This window comes from Oryx dammah, unplaced genomic scaffold (genome assembly GCF_014754425.2).
Source record: "Oryx dammah isolate SB20612 unplaced genomic scaffold, SCBI_Odam_1.1 HiC_scaffold_28, whole genome shotgun sequence".
Lineage (NCBI taxonomy): Eukaryota > Metazoa > Chordata > Mammalia > Artiodactyla > Bovidae > Oryx > Oryx dammah.
Genome location: NW_024070212.1, coordinates 67,936,256 through 67,962,086, shown reverse-complemented (window position 1 = coordinate 67,962,086; position 25,831 = coordinate 67,936,256).

Below are 25,831 nucleotides of genomic sequence, written 5' to 3'. Positions count from 1 at the left end.
GTCAGTCTTTTTTTTTTTTTTTTTTTAAGGAGCCCAGGTTCCTTTTAGTGCAGAATGATATTTAAAAGCTATGATCTCAGAGCTAGATGTGCCCATTGTTCATGGTGTCTCTGTTCTCAGGCGATCTCAGGGTACAGAGCTGGGGAATATGTGTATCTAAATGCGTCAGTTCAGTCCGGTCGCTCAGTCGTTCGACTCTTTGTGACCCCATGAATTGCAGCACGCCAGTCCTCCCTGTCCATCACCAACTCCCGGAGTTCACTCTAAATGAATATTTACATCTATATTTACTAGTATATCTATCTGTAGTGACTGAAATTTATGAGTCCACATGAATGCCTTCAATTCCAGTCAAATATCACAGGGTTCTTTATAGTTTTTTCCTTTTTTGTATTTGCAAATCCCTCTCCTGACATTGAGAAACTTTGCTCCCTCCATTCGTAATATATTTATTCGTATGACTAATCATACATTTATTTGTATGATTTGTATGCACCAATATCCTGTCCCAATAAGGCTCTGAATCCCCAGTGCAGCCCACCCCTGCCCTGACCCTCTTTACACCACTGGTGCTCTGTACCTCATGTTTGGCTACCCATTCACAGAAATGCCTTTCCCACCTTGCTCAAGATCTTGACTTTACTCCCCGGGAAAGTCCTCTTATGAAGTTCAGTTCAGTTCAGTCGCTCAGTCGTGTCTGACTCTTTGCAATCCCATGGACTGAAGCAAGCCAGGCTTCGCTGTCCATCACCAACTCCCGGAGCTTGCTCAAACTCCTGTCATCGAGTCGATGAGGCCATCCAACCGTCTCATCCTCTGTTGTCCACATCTCCTCCTGCTTTCAATCTTTCCCAGCATCAGGGTCTTTTCCAAAGAGTCAGTTCTTTGCATCAGGTGACCAAAGTATTGGAGTTTCAACTTCAGCATCAGTCCTTCCAATGAATATTCAGGACTGATTTCCTAGGACTTTCTCTAGGACTCCAAGAAAATGGGGTAAAGAGAGCCTATGCTCTGGCCTAAGGCAACTTCCCACTCCTGCTTAATTTCTATAGGCTTTATTTACATTTTTATGAGGCTCTCAGGGCTAGCAGCTGTAAAATGCATTGTAAACAGTAAGGTGTTACATAATACTTTCCTAGAAATGAGTTCTGAGAGGATGAGGTAGCAGAAAACTTTGTAAAGATCAAGCAAAAGAGTTTGGATTTTATAACAGCTAGTGGATATTCACTAATATGAAAATGGAATATGTGGAAGGTTAATGTGACAGTGATGCAGAGGATGAAAAAATGAATTTAAAGATATGAGCTAAGAAGTGTATGCTAGGGCTTAGGTATGAAAACAGAAGCAATTGGGTCCAATATAGAAGGAAGAGGCAGGGGTTCTTATGAGCAATACATCAATACATCAAGGAAACCAAATGGTGGGCAGGAAAAAGAAGAAAGGAGAGGAAGATGAGGAAGGGAAAGAGTAAGACTGAGAGAGGATTTTGTTAGATTTCATTTGCATAACAAATCTCCAAAAACATTCTGTCAACGGGCTGTAGTCACTTACGCTAGAATTTTAAAAATACTTAGGCTAAAACTGAACATGCCATTTTTTTTTTGTATCAAGGAAATGAAACAGGAAAGATTTGCTTAAGATGCCAAGTACATTAATTTAAAAGCTTCAAAAACCAAAGAAGTGAATAGCCAGAGGTTTGGGTAAGAAATGTGTTTAATATATGTAAATATAACAATAAACAAGTTTGTCTCAGTCTCTCTCTACCTTTCTTCTTAAGATCAAGAAGGACTGACCAGTCTTGAGAGCATTGTTGATAATTTCCCCATTGTTTGTCTAACTTCACATGTTCATGAACTTTGAAGCTCCTTAGGATCTGTTTGTCCCGGATACTAGTTTTTGGTGAGAAAAGTTTGTCATTAGCCTTTTTAGAGCTATTCTGAAAATTGTCACAAAATTCCCAATGAGCCTAAACTTGGGTTAGAAAATTTTGACTTATTAAAAGAAAGCTGTTCTAGCAATGACCAAATTTGGTTTTTAGTGCCAGCAAAGACATTAATTATGGATCTCAGGCAAAACAATTATCATTATGTGGCAGGATAACACTTTCAAAAAATAAATTGTATATTCTTTCTTCTATATGGCTATCATCTACCCTGGACAGCCTGGAGAAGTATGGCTATCAATTATACCATGGGATTATTTGTCAAAATAGAACCAGAGCACAACATGAAATCCTGTTTAAGCTGTGCCAGAAAGAAATGCAGAAAGTGGAAGCAGGGGTGGTTTTTTCTGCTCCAAAGTTTCTAGTCCTGGCTCTGTTCCTTTTTCAGGACTTATTCCTGCTCTATTACAAGCATCAAGGTCAGTGACCAGCAACTGTAGCTGCTGGGTAGATGAATGAATAATTACAGGGCCTCGGGTAAGTCATTTATACTATCTGGATCCAAGTTTACATTTCTAATAAATAATACTCTCATTTAAATTTGATTTGAAGAGATAAAATGTTCTCTATCAATACTAAGTCTAGTGATGTTGACTTCATGATAATGGTGATGAATGCAAAATGCTTTTGTGATTTCCCCAGATTTCTTTGCACACTTTTTCTTCTACCTAGGAAAATTTGGACCCTTGGCTGTTCACAGCAAGCAGAATTGAATCTTGTATAAAAATCTGGAGGCACATCTTTTTCTCTAATTTAGAGAAAGAACAATTCTTCTAAATGAAGGAAAGATGAGGGATATATAGGGGGAAGAGCTGAAAAACACTCATTTTCATGTGACAAAGAAGCTATTAAAATTCTTTAGAAAAGGTAAGGGCAAGAACGCTAATGAACTCGCTCCAGCACTTGCTCTAATGCTTGAACATAACAAGGAAATGAGCCCCAGTTACCAATTCCCAGCCCAATGCTACAGCTCTTGGTTGCTTATTATACATACTTCCTCTTTAATAAAGTTCTAATTCAAGGGTCTATGTCAGATGGGGATGATTTGGAAACATTTTAGGAACCCATGGCTTATCAGAGTACTTAAATGGCCACAGAATGATTAAAAGGAATGTGTGTGTTCAAATACAAATGAAGACTGATTTGAAGGTTGGGCACAAGGGATAGCAGATGGTAACTATTAATTATTAGCCTATTACCAAGGCTTCAGTCCAGTAAGAAGGAAGGTATTCTATGTCTGAATCATCATCATCTAACCCTTGTAATGCTTTGATTTCTTGTAAGAACAGTAAAGGAAGACATTTCCTCCCTCTGTTGATGCCAAGAGATCTCTGTGATGTTCAGCACAGAAGAACTGTGTGGCCATTGATGGAATAAAATCACATTAAATTCCAGAACTTATGTATAAGGCTCCAAGAGGCCAAAAAGGCCCGAAACATTATTACTCATGTACAGCTTTTCAGAAATTATTCTGAATCTCTTGTTCTTCATTAGTGCAGTTCTACAAAACTGAGCTGGGCACATGGGGATCTGAGACCCTCCCCTCTTAGCCTTGTCTGCATTTAGGTAGCACATAATAAGCGTGTAGTCAGTTTGTGCTCTAGTCAAGCGGTTTTAATAAATCCCTACAAGCATTTCAGATCTGAAGCCGGCAAGGGTGTGGGGGGTAATGCTAGACATGAGTTGAGCCCAACTTTATGAATGAAGTGCCTACATGTCATTAATGTTTCAATAGGTCCTCTAACAAGGGTAATTGGGCCTCCAGGGAGCTTCTCCAAGCCTCTGAGTTCAATCTGCCAGTGGTGAGGATGCTCAGTCCTTGAAGGCAAGCGGAACCTTTCCTGTTTTACACTGAACCCAAGGGTCAAACAGGCCTAAGGGAAATAGTTTGAAACTGTCGTTTACCATTATCACCAACATGTACTGTATTTCCAAGCAGCCTGCAAAGGGATCCAGTGGCATGCGTGCATGGCCTGAGCTACAGGGTGGTAGCATGTCACATGTCTGGTAACAGAAGGGGATAACCATCCCAGTACAAACTTGACATATATAAATTGATTACATAAGTGGGCAGTGGTGGTCCTTTCAAGTACACTCCTTTTGTTTGAGCTTTACAGTAAAATTACCAGCAGCAGTTTACAATTAAGGGGAATAATAATAACTGGATATGCTTTCATCTGCACATACAATTACAATGAACTGCATGCCTTAATAGGATTGTGAAAAATCTGCGTTTGACCCATACAAAAAAGTAAACATTCTTGTTCTGGATACTATATCATTATCACAACAAAGAGAAACTCCTGAAATCTGATGATTTAAACATCTGGAGAATGTTAATCACTTCAAAATGACGGATGTTTTTTATTTCAGCTTTTGACAGACACACTCCTTTCATAGATAGATGATTATTTACATAAATTACATCATCAATGTGAAAAAAATCAGAATAACTTCAAAGGATAAAATGCTTAATTAAAAAGAGACTTGTATTTCTATTTTTCTCCCTTTCCTTTAAAGGAGGGGTAAAATGCCCACTCAGTTGGCAAAGTCACCAGCTCCTTTGAAGGTGAATATACAATAAAAAATTATCTTTTTGAATTTCTTCATGTAGAAGACAACCATCTTTAAGAACAAACTGCTCTGTTTTTAATGCCCTGAAACCTACTCATTGCTTTGGGTCTACTTCTAACTCCTAAAGTTTCCATTTTACTAAAACAACAGTTCAGAGTTCATTCCATCCGAGCTTGGTTTCAGTGGCTGAAACCAAGCAGATTCAAGCTCAAGTTGAGTCTCAGATTCACTCTCAGTTTCTATTCTTCCTCCCTAATTAAATGAAGAAACAGTAGATGGAGAAAGACCTTTTGAAGCAGTTCAGCTTTAAACCATTTCATTGTTGATAAGAGAAGGAGGGAAATCGAAGGTTTGGGGGTAAGGGTGGGGGGTAAAATTCAAGAACAGCCTAAAGAGAGAGATTTGAAAATTCTACTCTTCCAAGAGCAGCCCCAGGCTGCTGTGGCTGGAGTCCCTCAGGGCAGGCCTTTGACTGGCGGCGTGCTGCCTAATGCTGGCGGGTAGAGATGGTGCAATTTGGCTGATCCACTACAATTTCCTCCTACACTTGGAGCTGATCTGCAGGCTGACCTTAGACAATTTGTCTTCTTTCAGGGAGAAATGTCACCCAAAAGGAAGCTATTAAGTCAAGAAGGTAATTCTCTCAGAACAGTCCACTGTATAAACAGAACTTGACCTCAGGTAATTTATTGCTGGTCCCTAACAAAGAGACTTAAGATATAGGCCTGATATAGTTGAGATCTGAATCTGTCAATAAAAAGGACAAGCCAGAACCTCATACATTTCTTTTGAGTGGCCATATTTAGAGCCCAAGCCAGATTAATATATATTTTTCAAACAAGAAGAGTGGTGTTTTTGGTCGTTCAGAATAAGAAGTTTTTTTATTAACAAATCAGAAGTTTGTGCTTCCACAGTGAAACCACTAATTGTTTTGTTCTTTAATATATTCTTATTATTAATCATTTCTGTCAAGCTAACAACTAAACATGATATAAAGGTTATATTTCTTAAAAAGTGGGTTGCATCTTAAAAGTTCTCATTATAAGAAAAAAAAATTTAACTATGAACAGTGGTAGATGTCAATTGGACTTACTGGGATCATTTTGCAATATATAGAAAGTCCTTATGTGGTATACCTGAACATAATGCTATGTCAATTATACCTCAGTAACACACACACACACACACACACACACACACACACAATGAGTTGCATTCAGTGCTCAAGATCCAAGTATATACCAGATGGCCAAGAACTTGATTCTTCTCTTTCAACAGAGTGGAAAATGAAAACTTAAATATCCTAATTGAGTGAAATTAATTGTGTTACCTGGAGCCTTAAAAAGTAATCAATGAGAGTATCTCATGGTTCAGGATCTGAGAAGGTCAGACTGCTAGACTGTCTCTAAACAACAACCCCTGGACCATCTTTAATGGATATTGGAGAGGCTTCTAAAAAAAGAGGAAAGAAAAGGAGAGGAGAAGAAATCATGGAAGGAAAGGAAACTAGTATATTAGGGAAACTGATTAACTCATATTTAAAACTCTTTGCTTTTTTGGTTACTAAGGTGAAATTTCCCATTTCCCATGCCCCAAAGAAGATTTCTGCCTTTTCTATTACAGTTCTAAGTAAAATTGGCATAATTAATTGCTCATTTTACATTTTCCCTTCTAAAGTCTACATTTTCCACTCGTCTAGTTTCATTGGGAAAAAGTTTTCCTAACATAGTTCACCATCCATAACCCTCTCCTCCCCAACTACTTTTTTTCCTTCACAGGTCCCATCCGATTCACTAACTAGTTTTACCAGCGTCTGTAACTGGGAGACCACCCACAGCCTATAAGGGAAAAGTGCTGAAAATCTGTCAGCTACAGCTGATGCAGGGTCCATCAGGTTAGATTCTAACGCTGTGAATATTTTTTTGAATTTTTCTACAGAGCTCTGCCTGATGTTGACATTTTAGTTTAAGAATAACAACTCATACTTCTTGACTGGCACTAACTTTCAAATTGATGGGTACAAAATTCTGGAGCTCGCTGAAATATCTTTTTTGTCTAGAATATCAAGTGCGGCTAATACCACTATTGAGTCCCTTGGACAAACTGCAATGCCTCCCTTGAATGGGAGGAAGTGCTTTGAGATCCTCACAGGAAAATTCTAAAGGAGGAATTGGAGAGTATAATGATGTTTTTCTAAATTGAAAGTGACAACCAGCATTTACTGGGGGAATCAGAAGATAGAATTGAGAGCAGGAAGCCTTATATTCATTACAACAGATGGTTTAGTTTTCACTGAATGTTGAGGAAGAAGCTGAGTGAATGAGCAGTAGTATGTCCTTAAGAGATTCAGCAGCCATCCAATTCCACAGGAACAATCTAGCAGGCACTAAAGATTTGGACTGGTCTGTATTATAGGAAACAAAGTTGGGTTGAAGTCGAAGTCAAAAGGCGTAGTGTTCCACTATTAAGTAACACTGGTGTAATTAATAGAGCATGTCTTTTAAAAAAAAAAAAAAAAGGATGTTTTTCAAATTCCCAGTACAAAAATATGTTACATAGCAAAACTGTAATAAATGCTTATTGAAAAGGTAATGAATGATTTTCAGTTCAAGAAGTTGCTTTCTTTTACTGCTTGGTCATTTTCTCATCTTTTGCCCGTCTTTGCTTTTTTTTTCTTTATAAAAATTGTGAAACATTTCATATGAAATGTAAAACATGTAGTAAAGTACAAAACATAATGCAACAGACCTCTGTTTTCAGCCATCAAGATTAAGCATAGGCTGACATTTTTCAACACATGCTTGATACCTCACTCTTTTATAATCATAAAATGTTATCTAGATGTATACTCATCCCTTCATCCCCTTATCCTCACCCCTTCTCAGAAGTAAAAACTTATCTAAAATTGCTTTGTATTATTTTTCTGGTAGGTGTTCCTGAATACTATGTACCATCATTTCATGTAACAATTTTCATACATGTCATTATGCTGTATTTATCCTTTTTGGAGAAGGCGATGGCACCCTACTCCAGTACTCTTGCCTGGAAAATCCCATGGATAGAGGAGCCTGGTGGGCTACAGTCCAGCTTTCTAATTAACAATTTTAAAAGATTTATTCATATTGATACATGTAGACTTAGTTCAGTCAATTTAATAGCATTCCTTTCTGTGTATGTAATCCATTTCCACCTGGGGGACCAGTCCAAGTTCTTAGAAATTGCTAGACTGGCCCAGCTTAATAGGATGGCAGGTTGTTTTTTCAATCAAGTCTTTTTATTAATACACACATGTATGAGAGTTAACAGGAAGATGTGTCTCCTGGTAGCATATGTGTTTCTGACTATTACAAGTAAGGTTGAAATGAACGTTTTTCGCACATGTACCCCTAAGCATATATAAGAGTTTCCGTAGAGGAGAAATCTAGGAGTCATATTGCTAGACGCTATGAAATGATTATCTTCAACCATATCAGGTATTATCAGATTGCTTTCTAAAATGGCTGTAGCAGTTTATACTACCATCTGCAATAAAGAATTATCGTTTCCTTACGTCATCACTAACCCTTCACATAATACCAGTAATTAATCTTTGTCAATGTAATGGTTGTGAAATTATATCTCATTGAGGATTTTATTTTAAAATTTATTTTAGAATATTCTTATATCATTGACTACTAATGATTTGGGGACTATTTTTATATTTTTATCAGCTGGTTACACTTCTGTGAATTGTCTGTTCATACCCTTTACCCATTTCTCTTCTTTCCTTCTTACTGGTTTTTAAGATATAGGTTGCAAAATATGTCTCTGTCTGTGCCAGTCTTTTCACTTTACTTGCAATGTCTTTTTCAAAAAACTGCTTTAATTTTAAAGTGCTCTAATTTATCATTCTTGTCTTTCATGGTTTTTGCTTTTTGAATCCTGTTAAAGAAATGCTTCTTTTAAAAGATTCCATAAAGAGACTCTCTAATTATTCTCTAATGTTTTCTTTTAAAAGATTTAGTTTCTCCTTTTATAGTATTTTAAAATTTTATTTCTGTAGAAAATATAACATGGGAATCCTGTGCCAAGTACTAGATAACTTATCTTTTACTCTATTATTTGCAAATCTCCTTTCTCATAGAAGGCCTAATGCTTCTCTGAAAAGTTAAAGGTCTAAGCTTCTAAAATACACCTGGTTCTCTTGCTACATCTTTATACTTATAGACTTGTACCAATACCACACTGTCATATAATATAATTCTAAATTCGATAAGTAGTGTGATAGGCAAAAAAATGGCTCCTCAAAGATGCTCATATCTTAATCTCTGGAACCTGTGAATATGTTATTCTGTATGACAAAAGGAACTTGACAGATATGATTAAATTAAGAACCTTGATATGGGGAGATTATCCTGGATTATGTTGGGCCTAATCTAATTCACAAATCTTCAAAGAGGAGAACCTTTATCCACTGAGATCAAAGTGAGAGGGAGAAAGCAACTCCTCTAGAGCCTCTAATAATGAATATTAATATACGTCATTGATTTTAGCCCAGTGATAAGTGGTTCATTCTCATCTGCAGAAATGTAAGAAAATAAATGTTAAGCCACAAATTTTGGGTAATTTGTTATAGCAGCCATAGAAAACTAATACAAATGTAAGAGCAATTCTCTTCTACTGTTTCCCTTTTTTAGAGCTTGTGTGTGTGTGTGTGTGTGTTTGTGTGTGTGCAGTTGCTCAGACGTGTCCAACTCTTTGCAACCCTATGGACTGTAGCCTGCCAGACTCCTCTGTCCATGGGATTCTCCAGGCAAGAATACAGGAGTGGGTTGCTATTTTCTACTCCAGGGCATCTTCCCAACCCAGGGATTGAACCCATGTCTTTGCATTTCCTGTGGTGGTAGGCAGATTCTTTACCATTGTGCCACCTGGGAAAATGCTTTTTTAAATCTTATCTTGGTTATTTTGGGCCCTTCACTCTTGCACTTGAATTTTAAAAAGGATTTATCAAATTGTGTGGAAAATGAAATTTTGGAAAGAACTGTGTTAAATTCTAGCCAATTTGGCAAGAATTGCCATTTCCATGCCTATCCATAAACATGGTTTAGTGTTTATTTCGCCCAGATATTTGGGCAAACTTTATTCTGAGTGTCTCAGTGAGGGTGCTTTTGGATGAGATTAACATTTAAATTGGTGGACTAAAGTGGATTGCCACCTCCCACCCAGTGTGGGTGAGCCTCATCCAATCAACTGAAGGCATGAATAGAACAAAAAGTCTGACTCTTTCTTGAGTGATAAAGAATTCTTTCCTACCTGACTGCCTTCAAATTGGGACATCATTTTTTTTTTCCTGCTTTCAGACTGGAACTGAACATTCACTCTTCCTGGGTTTTGAGTTTGCAGCCACTGGACTAGATCTCAACTAGGAGCTCCCCTAGGTCTCCAGCTTGCCAACTCACTCTGCAGATCTTGAGATTTGCCCCTTCCATAACTGTGGAGCCAACTCCTTATAACATATATATAGTATGTGTATATAATAACATAGTAATATATATCTTATTGATTCTATTTCTCTGGGGAACTCTGACTATACTCACGGAACATTTCTCAAGTTATTTGGGTCATCTTTTCTAATTTTCCTCAATATAAGTCTTTCTTTTACATCTTTTATTAGATTCATGCTTGAATATCATATAATTTTATTGGTGTCATAAATAATACCTTTCTTATAATTTTATTTTACAATCTGATGCTTGAGTATAGATGTCATATAATTTAATTTTGACTATTGACCGTGTTTCAAGCAATATAACTGAACTCTGCTCTTGTGTCTAATACCTTGTTAGTTCTCTAACACTTTTGTCGGGTCTCTTGGATATTCTGTACACACTACCACACCAGCAAAAATTAACCACTGTATTTTTACTTTCTAATCTTTACACACTCCTCCTCCATGTTGTAAAATGTTGGTAGTGTGTGTATTTGTGAACGTAGGCTGAATACAGTAATAAACAAATGAGGCATTTCAGTGGCTTTCTAAAACTGAATTCTCATGTGAGTTAGTTGGTGGGGGAACTTTGCCTCATGTGGTTTGTCCAGACCCGGGTGCTTTTCTATCACATAGCTCAGTCATCATCTAGAAATTCATTCTCCTCAGAATTTAGCTACATAGAAAAAGAGAGAGAGCTTGAAAGAGAGAGAAAGGGAGCCTGAAGAGAGCCTCTACAAAGATTTCATTATGGCCTGGGTTTTGAAATGGTCTACATCACATTTTCCCACATTTCATTTTAGAACTTAGTCACATAACTCCACCTAACTGGTGGAGATATGAGCTACGTGCCCTGAAAGAAAAAGATATGGGATTTGTAAACACATAGTCATTAGTGGTATACCATTTTTCTTTGGATAGTTATTAGTTATTCAGAATTAGAGTTGATAGACCAAAGCTTATGCATGCTTTTATGGTTTCATATTATTTATAAGCTTTATTTTTACATATAATGTGATCTGAGGATATTGATACAATTTCAAATTGTCCTTAGAAATTTTATTGTTGTTGTTTAGTCACTAACTTGTGTCCGACTCTTTGCCACCCCATGGACGCTACAGTCCATAGAACTCTCTAGGCCAGAATACTGGAGTGGGTAGCCTTTCCCTTCTCCAGGGGATATTCCTAACTGTGGGACTGAACCCACATTTCTCGCATTGCAGGCGGATCCTTTACCATCTGAGCTACCTGGGAAGACCTAGAAACTGAATGTGAAAGTGAAAGCCTCAGACATGTCGGACTCGTTACAAGCCCATGGACTGTAGCCGGCCAGACTCCTCTGTCCATGGAATTCTCCAGGCCAGAATACTGGAGTGGATAGCCTTTCCCTTCTCCAGGAGATCTTCCCAACCCAGGGATTGAATCCAAGTCTCTCACATTGCAGGCAGATTCTTTACCATCTGAGCTACCAGGGAAGCCTAGAAATTTTATAGCAATACACAGTTAGGACCCATTTAAAAAAATCACTCTAGCTCTGTCCAAGACCGCTGTCCTTCATGAAGTTACAGCAATAGTTTAGTGTTTCATCTGTCTAAAAACAAGCTTTTAACAGAGAACATTGCTCTGGGTCTGCTAAGAAAGAGCCATATCTGGGACAAAAAGAAATGCATTATCTTTTGCATTCCATGTGAAGCATTTTTATCTTCATTAAATCAAGTGAGAATAAAAATGAGGAAGAAAATTCATAAAAGAACACCATGATGGCTTGGGGCAGGAAGGGAGTGTCTTGTTGGTCATGGAGATAGTAAGAGTGGGTAAGACTGTTGAAATGACTATGAAGTATACAGAAGCCACTGGCCTCCTCCAGCTCTTGCTGAAAGAAATTCCTCTTTCTCTTCCAACAGATGGCTCTTCAAATCTCAGCCAACTCCATGAAGTTCATCACATACATAAACAGTTTTATTTTTATCAAATTTTAGTACCTGAAAAAATAATTCTTCCTCATTGTTTTCACCTGCGCTCTTCAAACCCTCACTTAGGAGTTCACAAGAAAGTCACCATTCCACTGGCCAACTAGGTACTAAGTTCTCTGTGATAAGCATCAACCACTATTAGGCTACAGATCTAACAAAGGAATGCTGGACTTGTAATCATAAAGAGTTTAGTTTCAATTTATTGTATTGCAGACTATAAATCATGTGTGATAATATATTTAGGAATCCAGCATTCAGGTTAGAGAGTTAGTTGACTGGTTACCCAGGTAATAAGTAATTATTTAACAACAGGAAAAGTACTGACCTGATGATTTGTATGTGACCAAAGGTCAGGTTACTAACCACGATAACTGTCTACAGCCCTATGTCAGATTTTTCCCGGCTTCCCTGTTATTTGAGCCCTGAGGGCTAGTCAGAACAGGAAATCTCCAAGAGCATAAGATCTGGGTATAATCTGCCATCCTGTGGGGGAAAAATAACATGTTGTAGAAAAACATCCTCCCCTGAGAAACTCTTGTTTAGCCAACACATTGCTAGCTGAAATATCTAACTGTGAGAAAGAGTAGCAAAGTTGCTAATCAGAATCCAAAGAAGGTAGAAACAATGTGACAATTTATTCTGAAGGCTAAATCCGGGGTGGCTCAGACTGTAAAGAATCTGCCTGCAAAGTGGGACCTGGGTTTGATCTCTGGCTGGGGAAGATCCCTTGGAGAAGGGAATGGCTACCCACTCCAGTATTCTTGCCTGGAGAATTCCATGGACAGAGGATCCTGGCAGGCTACAGTCCATGGGGTTGCAAAGAGTCAGACATGACTGAGAGACTCACTGTCTCTCTACAGATCTTTGTTGGCAAAGTTATGTCTCTGCTATTTAATACGCTGTTTAGGTTTGTCATAGCTTTGTCGTAGCATACATTAGCGCTACTAATAGTAGGCTTCCCTGGTGGCTCAGACAATAAAGAATCTGCCTGAAATGCAGGAGATCTAGGTTCAATCCCTAGGTCAGGAAGATCCCCTGGAGAAGAGAACATCAATCCCCTCCAGTATTCTTGACTGGAGAATTCCATGGACAGAGGAGCCTGGCAGGCTACAGACCATGAGTTTGCAAAGAGTCAGACGTGACTGATCGACCAACACTTACACTTTTCATTCTAACATCAACCCCCAAATCTACTTAGCTCCTTCTCACATTTTAAATTTCTTCCTGTGTAAATATATACCTCTCTTCCCCTTCTGCTTCAAATTTCTTCTATCTTGTATCTCTCTCATTTTTCTCCAATTTTTTCTCTTTTCTCTTCTCTCACTCTTTCCTTAACTTTTTAATCTTATCTGCACTCCCCCCGCCCATTTTTTGTCACCTTCCCACAAGTCATCAGCTGGTCTTTGTCACAGTATCAAATATATTTTTATTACTGGCCATTAGTGGTGAAGACTGCCTTTATTTCTTATTCCTTGGTCTTAATATAAAATTCAGACTAATTGATTGTTTCACATACAAATTCAAGTCATCTAATGTTTCCTGAGCACTTGGTTTACAGTGGGACTGGGAACTCTATATTTTAACCAAACACCTACAGGCGATTCTGATGTGGTTGCTCTTTAAGATCACACTTCTGAAATCTTGTTTCCGCTCATCTTTTACTACTTTCTATTCTACCTTCCATGTTACCAATTTAAAAACCTTTTCTTCTTATACGCCAAAATCTACCATCCACAGAGGACTTTGCATATTTCTTTACAGAGAACAAGAGAACTGAGCTGAATTTCTTGTTTCCATCTTTAGATAACCACTTAGAATGTCTCTTGCTATTCTTTTTTTCCTGAATTCATCTTTACACCACTCCTCTTTTTATCGGGGGAAAAAGAACCTTCTATCCAAGGCTGACATTATGCCCTGTGCACAGACACCATCTGCAATTCCACCTCCAGTTCCCATCACTCTCCCTCCCTCCCTCTGTCCCTCTTCTTTACTCTCCCTTCCTTCCTCCCTCTCTTTAAGCCCTCTTGCTGTAATAATTCCTTTTACCCTTCTTGTTGTGATTGTTGTACCATATTTATTATGGATATGGAGATTATCTCTTTCAAACTGGCAGGTTTCTTGAGCACACCCCACTTATTCATTTTTGTATACCTACAAATCACCAAGCTCAATCCTTCAGTAAATCTTGGTGAATAAATAATTAGTTGAATTGATTGCTTTGTCCTTATGTAAATCCCTCCACTGAGTGTTTTTCTGAATCATGGAGGTGACGATCCCATCCTGGATTAAGGAATTAGAATGGCACCTGAATAGCTGTTCAGAAACCAGCAACATTCAGAAAATATATGAACATTCCTATTCACAATGGAAATTAAATGTGTAAGACATTTAGAAATAACTTTCTCAAGAAATGTGATATTTATATGTAGGAAACTATTTACTGAAATATAAAAGAAACTGAAAAATTGGAAAGGCATATTTACCTCTCTGGGAACTGAAGGAATATTGTTATAATTAATGTTACTTTTTCTAAAATTACTTCATACTTTTTCATGCCATTACAAATCCAAGCCAGATTATGATAATATTTTTGACTACTTGACCAAGAGGAGGGGCCAATTTGAGAAGTTTCCATGTGTGTTTCTTCACTGTTCTATTCTTTATTCCACAGGCCAAGAAACCCATGGCGGGTTCTGCCAGTTACCAAGTACATACATTTCAATTATACACTCGAGGCCTGGAGAGCTGGCCATTGGATAGCTCTGGGTTCTGAACATAGCAGATCCATTGTGAGAAACACCAAGATTAGGGTTCCATTCACTACTGGCCCCCACTAACTTTAATGGCAGGGGCTAGTGTGACACTTTTTCAAATGTCCAATCGTCTTCCAAATGAGCATTCCCTTTTCCCCAGTGTATGCTCACCTAAGTACAAGTCCCAAAGCCCCTTTGGAAAAGGATAAGGGGAATCATTACTATAAACACTCACCATACTGTTCTATGATCTTCCTCATGGGGACAGTGCTTCATTTTTCAGCAACTCTGAAAACTGCTGAGTTCAAGTCCAAATGATGAACTGCGGTTTGGAGCTGGGGACCTCAGTCTCTGATCATCTATCTGCATTTCTTTCAGTTAAATAAGCATGCTGTTCTTTGCTGCCCATTATCTTGCCTGTAAGGATAGTGTGTTCTATTAACGATCTATACAGCTCTGTACAGATCAGGCCCTTTGGTTGTCACTCTAAAATTGCTCCTCATTATGAGCATTGTATTCATTTTGCTTCTGCTGGTTACGTGTTGCCATTTTGGCCTTTATTATTTCAGAATCCTTTCTTACCCTTTGCCACTGGTGCATGCATGCTCAGTCGCTTCAGTTGTGTTTGACTCTTTGTGACCCCATAGACTGTAGCCCATCAGGCTTCTCTGTCCATGGGGTTCTCCAGGCAAGAATACTGGAGTGGGTTTCCATGCCCTCCTCCAGGGGATCGTCCCCATCCAGGGGTCGAATCCATGTCTCCTGTGCTTCCTGCACCACAGGTTGATTTTTTTTTACCACTGAGCCACCGGGGAAGCTCACCCTTTGCAACTAGGGAGCCCAGTTCTAGAACAGCCCAAGACTGCAGCAGACAGCCAACACTGATCTCAATGATCCTAATGCCCCTTCACCTTATTGCTTTGACAGAGTATCTGCTGTCTAAACACAGTTGACTAGTACCTTAGCTACTCACCTTTGAGCCTTTTAATCTCTTCTTCCACCACCTGTCATGGCAATTCTGGGCACTTCTCCTTCATTTCATGTGAGCTATCACTTTTTCCAAGCTTTCAACAACCATTCTAGAGGCATACCAGTGCTATCTCTAAACTCTTTTTTCTCCAGTTTTGTATTCTATCTTCTAGATTCAGCACCCTCAAAATCCAATCCCATACGTACTCTCCTGGATTTTGGATGGGGACTGTCCCCTAGGAGAGGATTACCTTGAGCAAGGCAGTCCCTTTAGTAGAGAGCAATTTTAGCATCCACTAATGTGTCTTGTCAGAAATAATTATTATCATGGCTGCTGAAAGGAGGCTTTCCAATTCCTTCATTCCTTTAGTTTACACATTTCTAATACCCCAGTATAACAAAACAGAGAAAATAGAGTGCATATGAAATTTAAAAGAAAAACATAAATAATTCCCAAAATGAAAACTGTGATATATCTCCTAGAATCAAAGGAATGCAAATTATGAGAAAGTACAATATTTCACTGAAAAAAAAATGCAATTAAAAAAATACCATACTCATTTTTGGCAAGGATGTAGTGAAATGTGAATTTTCATTTCCTTGTGAAGGGACTGTAAACCTGTACAAATAATTCAACTGTGTATAAAGAAAGAGGTAATGCCTCCTCGAGGAACTTCAGAAATTCCTTTCTATTTCAATATGCTTTCTTTTTTCCTCTTAAATTCAGATAAAATTAAATTTTTACTTGTAATAAAAAGTTTTCTAAGTATATGTCACCTCACCTCTCTTAGCTAGCACAGGCTGTCATAACAAATAATATAGACTAGGTGGCTGGGACAACAGAAATTTTCTTCCTTGCTATTGTGGAGGATGGAAGTCAGGATTCCAGCATGGTTGCTCTCTGAAGAGGGTTCTTTCTGGCTTACAGATGGACATCTTCTTACCTATTTTCACATTACACTGAGTGCAAGGAGGAAGGAGAGCGAGAGAGAGAGAGAGATCTTCCTTTTCTTGCAAGGACACAGTCCTAACAGATAAGGGCCCAACTCTTACGACTTCATTTAACCTCAAAGATTCTCTTTCCAGGTACAGATACCATCAGGGGTTAAAGCTTCAACATATGAATTTTGATAAAATTTAGTGTACAACATCATCTCTTAAAATTGCCTTTAAATCTTTACCTTACTGTTAGCATTCTTGCAAAGAGAGTTGTTAGAAATAATATTTATATTACATTAATTCTGGTGACTTCTGAATAGTAAGAATTCATTTTGGCATTCCTCTGTACTTTTCTATTTATTGCTTTAATTTTTTTTAATATAAAATTTAAAAAAAAACTGTATTTTCAACAATATCCTTCTTATTTACTATCACACAGAACTGAGAGTGATCAAAGACTTTGCTGCCATACAGACTCTTTCTTCTAACTTATCCAGTGTTTCTCAAACATTCCCACCAAACAATTCTGTAAACACAAGAGATGAGGAAGAGGTAGGCAGTGGAAGGAATTTCTGAGGATATAACCAGAGGTATCCTATGTCAAGTATGAAATTTATTAGAATTCTTACATTGTAATCTTTCATTGACTTCAATTTCCATTTTACTCCATAATAGATATGTTTGTTTCCACATAGAAATAATATCTAAAATTACTTATCCTTGAGTAAAATTCATGTTCAAGGAAAACATCATCATTTATCCTGGGGTTTTAAGTGTCCCTTGATTCAATCAGCTTATATCTGGGGGCACTCTTAACCCCATTTGAGAGGTACTGGCCTAATTTAGTTATTAAAACTGTCATTTGCTTGGACCGCTATGAATTGTAAAATACTTCCACATGAATTGGGCCTCTCAACATCCTCTCTTCTAGGGTAAATCTACTTTACTTAATTTTTAATCCTGAAATCCCTCCAGGCTCAGTCCTAGGCCTCTTTCTCTTGTATTTATATTCTCTCTCTAAATGATCACACTTTAAAAAATGTTTCAGTTACCTTGTACATTTTAGTGATACTCAGATTTATATCTCTAGAATCACCTACACAACTGCCTGCCTGCTTGACATCACATCTTGGATATCTCACAAGTATTTTGAAGCTTTAAACATCCAGTATGGGATTTATGATTTTCCTCCAAATCTTGCCCTTCTCCATTCAAAAGCACCATTACCCATCTAGTTTTGCAAGCCAGAAACTGGTATTATCTATGACATTTCAGTATCCTTCACATTGGCATCCAATATACCACCAATGTTTATCAACTTCTAAAAATGACTCTTGTTAGTCTATTTCTCACAAGATCACTACCACCATCACCACTACCATAGCTTTCTAGTCAAAGTTATCATCATTTTTTCCTGACTACTGAAACAGATATTTACATTTCTATTTTGATTTCTGGTAAGCAGCTCAAAATTAAGAGGTCCAAACAGAACTCTTGACTATTCACTCCAACTTGTTCTTTTCCCATCTTCTTTGTTGGAAATGGCATCAGCATAAGCCCATTTCTCAGGTTAAAAAGTAAAAGTGAAAGTCACTCAGTCATGTCTGACTCCTTGCGACCCCATGAACTATACAGTTCATGGAATTTTCCATGCCAGAATACTGGAGTGGGTAGACTTTCCCTTCTCCAGGGGATCTTCCCAACCCAGGGATTGAACCCAGGTCTCCTGCATTGCAAGCAGAATCTTTACCAGCTGAGCCACCAGGGAAGCCCAAGAATACTGGAGTGGGTAGGCTGTCCCTTCTCCAGCGGATCTTCCTGACCCAGGAATCAAACTGGGGTCTCCAGCATTCCAGGTGGATTCTTTACCAACTGAGCCATCAGGGAAGTCCTCTTAGGTGGAAAGTGAGGAGAAATTCTAGATTCCTCATCTTCTCTCACACCTTACACCTGATTCTCATTGTGTTCTGCTAACTACATCTTCAAAATATGTGTCTATTTCATCTTTTCTCTTCACTTACATTGTTAACATAATATTTATCCTTAGCCAACATCATCTCTGAACTGGATTCCTTGCAGAAGCCTCCTAATAGGTCTTCCTGCTTCTATGCTAGTCTGCTTGCATTCTACTCTTGATGAAATTTTTTTTAACATTGTAAATAAGATAATGGTGCAGCCACACATGGAACTGACCACTCTTAAAAAAATATCCTACAAGTCCTTGTATCATATGGTCTGTTTGCCGCTCTGACATCTCCTGCTAGCAGTTCTATGTCTTTCACTAGACACACTGGCCTTTCTGTCCCTGAAATGCTGTTGTTCCTAAAGCTTGTTCCCACTTCGGAACCATTCTATTGGTGTCCTCTCTGCCTAGAATGTATTTATATCAGTTCCTGGCATGGTTGACTCCTCTGCTTCATTCACGTGTGCCTGTGTGAGTCACTTGTCGTGTCCAACTCTTCGCGATTCTATGGGCAGTAGTCCACCAGGCTCCTCTGTCCATGGAATTCTCCAGGCATGAATACTGGAGTGGCTTACCATGCCCTCTTCCAGGGGATCTTCCTGACCCAGGGATCGAACCCTCATTTCTTACATCTCCTGCAGTAGCAGGTGGGAATAGTGCCAAATGGGAAGCCCCTCCTTCATTCATATCTCTGTTTAAATGACACCTCCTCCCAGGGACAGCCTCCAACTAGGCTAGTACCTCTCAGTCACTTCCCACGCTCTTACCCTGCTGTTCCCCCACCCCAGGAAACCCTAAATTATATATCTTTATTTGTTTACATGTTTATTGCCTACTGTCTGTTGTCCATATCCCCCACAAAGGGAGGAACTTGTATCCCGTTCACCACTACATCCTCATCAGCTAGCATAGTGCTCACAAAGAGCTGGTGCTAAGTAAATGTTTCTTGAATGAATGAGTGAATAAATGAATAACAACCTCATGAGCTAGGACTGATATCAATGCATACTTCCTTGCCAAATAAGTAAATGAACTAATATCCATCCCAGGTTATACAGTTTTGCCTTTTCCAAAGAAAATAGAAGCAGCTTACATTACTGACCTCATACTACATGTTAAGCATCATTCTGCAGCTTCTATGTATTGCATCGACTCTCTCAACAACCCTTGGAGGAAATATCAGTAAATATATAGGAGATATGATCAACACTGTTAAAAACCCTGCACAAATTGACATTTATAGAATACTACATCCAATAACTGCTAAGCTCATGTGTAAGTTCTAGGAGTTTTTCTTAATTTTGTTAGCTGTTTACCTAATAATAGTGCCTACAAATAAGACAGTTTTCTTTCTTTCTTTTTAATCCTCACTCTTACCTGCCTTTACTGTACTAAGAAACTTTAATACTATGTTGAACAGAACCTTGGAGGAAAGCATTCAGTCTTTCACTCTTAAGTATGAAAACCTGTAGATTTTCTGTAAACATGATTTGTTAAATGCTTGAAGTTCTTTTCTGTTCCTATTTTGAACAGGTTTTTAATTTTTTCTTTTCTTTTAAAAACCAGAGTATTTTTTTGACCAATCATGGAAATTGGATTTTGCCAAATGCTTTTTCTGTATCTAATAAAATATTTTCATTTTCAATTAATATGACTAATTACATAAATTAATTTTCAAGTGTTAAACCAACTTTGCATAACTGTGATTAACCCTATTAAACCATGGTATAGTGTCTTTCTATGTGTTGCTTTTTGCTAATATTTTGTTAAGGATTTTTGAGTCGCTTCACAGGAATATTGCTTTATGCTTTTCTTTTAATTATTTTCCTGCTGTTAGAGTAATGTGAGTCTTATAAAGTGAGTTGAGAATATTCCCACCTCTGGTTTTCTAAGCAATTGTGTTGGACTGATATTATCCCAATATGATGAAATACATAATATATAAACATATAAATATATAGAAACGCAACCACTTTCTGTGTATTAATTTTGTATCTAGCAACTTAATCAAATTCATTGATGAGCTCTAGTAGTTTTCTGATAGCACCTTTAGGATTTTCTATGTATAGTATCATGTCATCTGCAAACAGTGATAGTTTTATTTCTTCCTTACTAATCTTGATTCCTTTTATTTCTTTTTCTTTTCTGATTGCTGTGGCTAGGACTTACAAGACGATGTTGAATAAAAGTGATGAGAGTGGACATCCTTGTCTTGCTCCTGGTCTTAGAGAAAATGCTTTCAGCTTTTTACCATTGAGTATTATGTCAGCTATGGGTTTGTCAATATATAGCCTGTATTATGTTGAGGTATGCTCTCTCTGTGCCAAATTTCTGGAGAGTTTTTACCCTAAATCATTGTTGAATTTTATCAAATTCATGTGGTATATCATACTGATTGATCTGCAGATATTGAAAAATCCTTGCATCCCTGGGGTAAACTCCACTTGATCATGGTGTATAATCTTTTTAATCAATTATTGGAGTTGGTGTGCTAGTTTTTTGTTGAGAATTTTTGTATCTAAAAATAATAGTATCACACAGGGAAATATTAATAACCTCAGATACGCAGATGACACCACCTTTATGGCAAAAAGTGAAGAAGAAATAAAGAGCCTCTTGATGAAGGTGAAAGAGGAGAATGAAAAAGCTGGCTTAAAACTCAGCATTCAGAAAACTAAGATCATGGCATCCAGTCCTATCACTTCATGACAAATAGATGGGGAAACAATGGAAACAGTAAGAGACTTTAGCCTTGAGATTTCTTTGGAAGGAATGATGCTAAAGCTGAAACTCCAGTACTTTGGCCACCTCATGCGAAGAGTGACTCGTTGGAAAAGACTCTGATGCTGGAGAGATTGGGGGCAAGAGGAGAAGAGGACAACAGAGGATGAGATGGCTGGATGGCATCACGGACTCGATGGACGTGAGTCTGAGTGAACTCCGGGAGTTGGTGATGGACAGGGAGGCCTGATGTGCTGCGATTCATGGGGTAGCAGAGTCGGACATGACTGAGCGACTGAACTGACTAAATAACTAAAAGTCACTGCAGATGGTGACTGTAGCCATGAAATTAAAAGACACTTTTTCCTTGAAAGAAAAGCTATGACCAACCTAGACCACATATTAAAAAGCAGAGACATTGCTTTGACAACAAAACTCTATCCAGTCAAAGCTATGGTTTTTCCAGTAGTCATGTATGGATGTGAGAGTTGGACTATAAAGAAAGCTGAGCACCAACGAATTGATGCTTCTGAACTGTGGCACTGGAGAAGACTCTTGAGAGTCCCTTGGACAGCAAGGAGATCAAACCAGTCAATCCTAAAGGGAATCAACCCTGAATCTTCATTGGAAGGACTGATGCTGAAACTGCAATACATTGGCCACCTGATGAGAATAGCTGACTCATTGGGAAAGAAGCTGATGCTGGTATAGAATAAAGAGTGGAGAGAAGAAAGGGGTGACAGAGAATGAGATGATCAGATAGCATCATCAACTCAATGGATATCAGTTCAGTTCAGTTCAGTTCAGTCACTCAGTCGTGTCCGACTCTTTGCAACCCCATGAATCGCAGCAAGCCAGGCCTCCCTGTCCATCACCAACTCCCGGAGTTCACTGGATATGAGTCTGAGCAAGCTCCGGGAGTTGGTGATGGACAGTGAAGCCTGGCATGCTGCAGTCCGTGGAGCCGCCAAGAGTTGGACATGACTGAGCGACTGAACTGAACTTGAACTGACTGAAAGATAATAAATGTTGTAGAAGGTGTGGAGAGAAAGGCACACTCCTACACCATTGGTGGGAATGTAACCACTATGGTGAACAGTACAGAGGTTCCTCAAAAAACTAAAAATAGAGATATTGTATGATCCCACAACCCCACTCCTGAGCATATATCCATAGAAAACTATAATTCAAAAACCTACATGCATTCCAATGTTCATTGTGGCACTATTTAAAATAGTATAGCACAAGGAACTGTATAGCACAGGGAACTATACTCAATATTTTGCAATAATCTAGAAAAGAAAATAATCTGAAAAAGAATATATATGTATGTAAGTGAATATATAACTGAAACCACTGTGCTGTACACCTGAAACTAACACAGCACTGTAAATCAATTATGCTTCAATTTTAAAAAGAATATGTAAATGAAAAATACTGCTTGAATTATATAATAGTATGCATTTTTACGGGGCTTCCCTGATAGCTCAGTTGGTAAAGAATATGCCTACAATGCAGGAGACCCTGGTTCAATTCCTGGGTTGGGAAGATCCGCTCGAGAAGGGATAGGCTACTCACTCCAGTATTCTTGGGTTTCCATGGTGGCTCAGCTGGTTAAGAATCTGCCTGCAATGCAGGAGACCTGGGTTTGATCCCTGGGTTGGGAAAATCCCCCAGAGAAGGGAAAGGCTACTCACTCCAGTATTCTGACCTGGAGAATTCCATGAACTACAGACCATGGGGTTACAAAGAGTCCGACATGACTGAATGACTTTCACTTCACTAGCTAGCTATGCATTTTTACATCTCCCATTATATTAAAATAATTTATATTCTCATCGGATATTTTCTTGAATCAGCATGCCACTTATTCTGATTTCTCTTATAATTAGGGAAGGCCAGTCCACTGATAGTAGACACCCTCAAAGAATTACCAAGAGAAGAGGAGAAGGAAAAGAAACAGATTTTACATTTACTATTTTGTGACCCTATGTATATAAGTGCTTAGTTTTATGCGATGTTCAGACCAAATTCAGGTCTGAGAGAGAAAGATAGTTCAGTGGAATTATCCTAAATCTACCTCCTCATTATGTCTCCTGTTTTAAATATATTAAACCTAAATAAATTGGAATATTAATTTTTGACTGTCAACATTAATATTAAAAGCAGAATCAGAGATGGAAAAAAGGATGAGCATATCATCAATATTTCTTATAGGTGATTCTGTTTTATGCAGGAAATGAAGGTGCATGTAAAGAGATTAAGTAGGTTATATATTTTAGGTCATTATTAAAAGAGAGAAATTTTTATTATTATCATTCAGTACAATATTTTCTATGCTTCAATTTTTTCTATTTTCATAATTTAACGCTTTTATTGCTAAACATTTTTAGTTAAACATTGAATTCTAACAAATTATGTCCAAATAATTAAAGCTGCTGTCAATGAAGAAAAATTGCTGGGAATAATTTTAAGAATGTTTTAAAATTTCAAACAAAAATTTCAAAAAAACACCTATTTACTTTCTTTCCTTCCTAATATCTACAAGTAAATAAGTTACTTGCAGGTGTTATTTGGAGAAGTGAGGCAGATATGTACCTCTTACTTTATTTAAAAAAAAAAAAGAAGAAGATGGATGAATGATAAATCCAACTTCAAAGTCTCTGTCCATATTGAGTCTTCCAGTCAGCTTCAGATACTTTGCTTGAAGATTAATATATTGGTTTTCAGAGTTTTAGAGTTGGCAAAATGCTTGCAGAAAACTCATATCCAATTTATGCTTTTTGTCTTACCCTTTACAAATTCAGGTCACATTGTATTAAAACACAAATTTCACGAAAATAGTTGGTCCAGCAGCTCTGGGAAACAAATTCTGTATTATAAAGCAACATATCCTGTGTTCTTCAATTGCCATTCATTAACAAGGTTCCAGTGAGAGTGATGCTTCCAACTAATGCAGAGTTGAAAGCAGATTCTGTAGGAAACCCGCTTCCTACTTCTGCACCTGGTTTCCCCTCCCCCTTCCCTGCCAGCTCCTCTACAGTGGAGGGCGGCTCAGGCCTGGTTCCTGTCACTAGCCAGGCTACAGTCTCACATCCCAAGCCTGTGTTCTGGTTTCCCTCTGGGCCTTACTAGAGGTTTATCGACAAAACACAGGCTCCTCATAATCTGTTTGAAAAGCCCACTGTGTTCAACAGGAAGATATAATCATCCTTCAGTGGTGAATATAGTGCTATGTGTTGTCATGATGTAGAAAATGTTCTACAAATGTGTGTATGGAGGGAAGTGAACTGGGAGGTGGGATGTTTTCACTCTACTAGTGAAACAACCTCTTCTCTGCCAAAAAATCTAAGATCTGGTCCCCTTTGGGGAACTCTTTTTCTAGTTTTTACTTTGGAAACCATCTGCTTTCTCCATGAGCGTTGGATCCCCAGGGAAAGCTTGACCTCTCAAAATCTCAGCCTTATGTCCAGGGAAATTCCATACCCAAACCAGCCAAGACTTGACTTGTCCTTCCTGGAGAGAAGATTTTGCAGATTCAGCACTGTGCATGTGTTTGTCCTTTGGGCCAAAGATAACACTAAGCTTTCTAATTATGCAAATAAGTACCGAATATTCATTCTCTCTCCCCCCTCCCCACCACTTCCTCTCTCTGTTTTAAGAAAGTCATTATTATATAGAGTAAATAGAAACTGAGTTTCAATTAACCGCCAAGATGAGCTAGGACAAGTTGTGCATGAAACCTGTATGTTGCATGGGCTGAACTCAATAGGATATAAGCAGAAAAGGAAAATGAAACAAAAAGCAAATAAGATAACTTTATTATTTTGCACTGCTCTCTCTTCAGACTTACTCTGTGGGCTACTTCTTTCTCACCATAAACAGTGAAATCTTGGCAGGAACTTTCAAGTATGCTTAGATATGCATGTACTCCAGTCACTTTTATGCATATTCATTGTCTCACTACAAGATTAAAATGTCATAATCACTGCTCCCTATTCTTACCACTGCCACTATCCCTTACATCATCCTTTTACCTGAGCTTGGTATTGCTTTAGGCTTGGAGTCCAGAATGGGGAAAGGGCACTCTTTACTTTTCCCTTTTCTCCATCTTTTCTTCCTCTCACTATTTTCAGGTCTTTGAATCCATCAGGCTTCTAGGTGGGGTAATGAGGGAGGAAATGTAAGCAATAGAAAAGATCTTATTCGAGTGGCATGGAAATAATCTGTGAGGGAAACTCTTGAGGGTGGCAGCGAGTGTTCCAAAGCCAATTCTTCCCTCTGTAGAGTGCTAGTGTGAGTTCCTCAATAATAGCCAAAGGAAATAAAATCTGTCACTGTTTCCCTTTGGACAGCAAGGAAATCAAACCTGAATATTCTTTGGAAGGATTGATGCTGAAGCTGAAGCTCCATTACTTGTCCACCTGATGCAAAAAGCTGACTCATTGTAAAAGACTTTGATTCTGGGAGAGATTGAAGGCAGGAGAAGGGGGCGCAGAGGATAAAATTGTTGGATGGCATCACCAA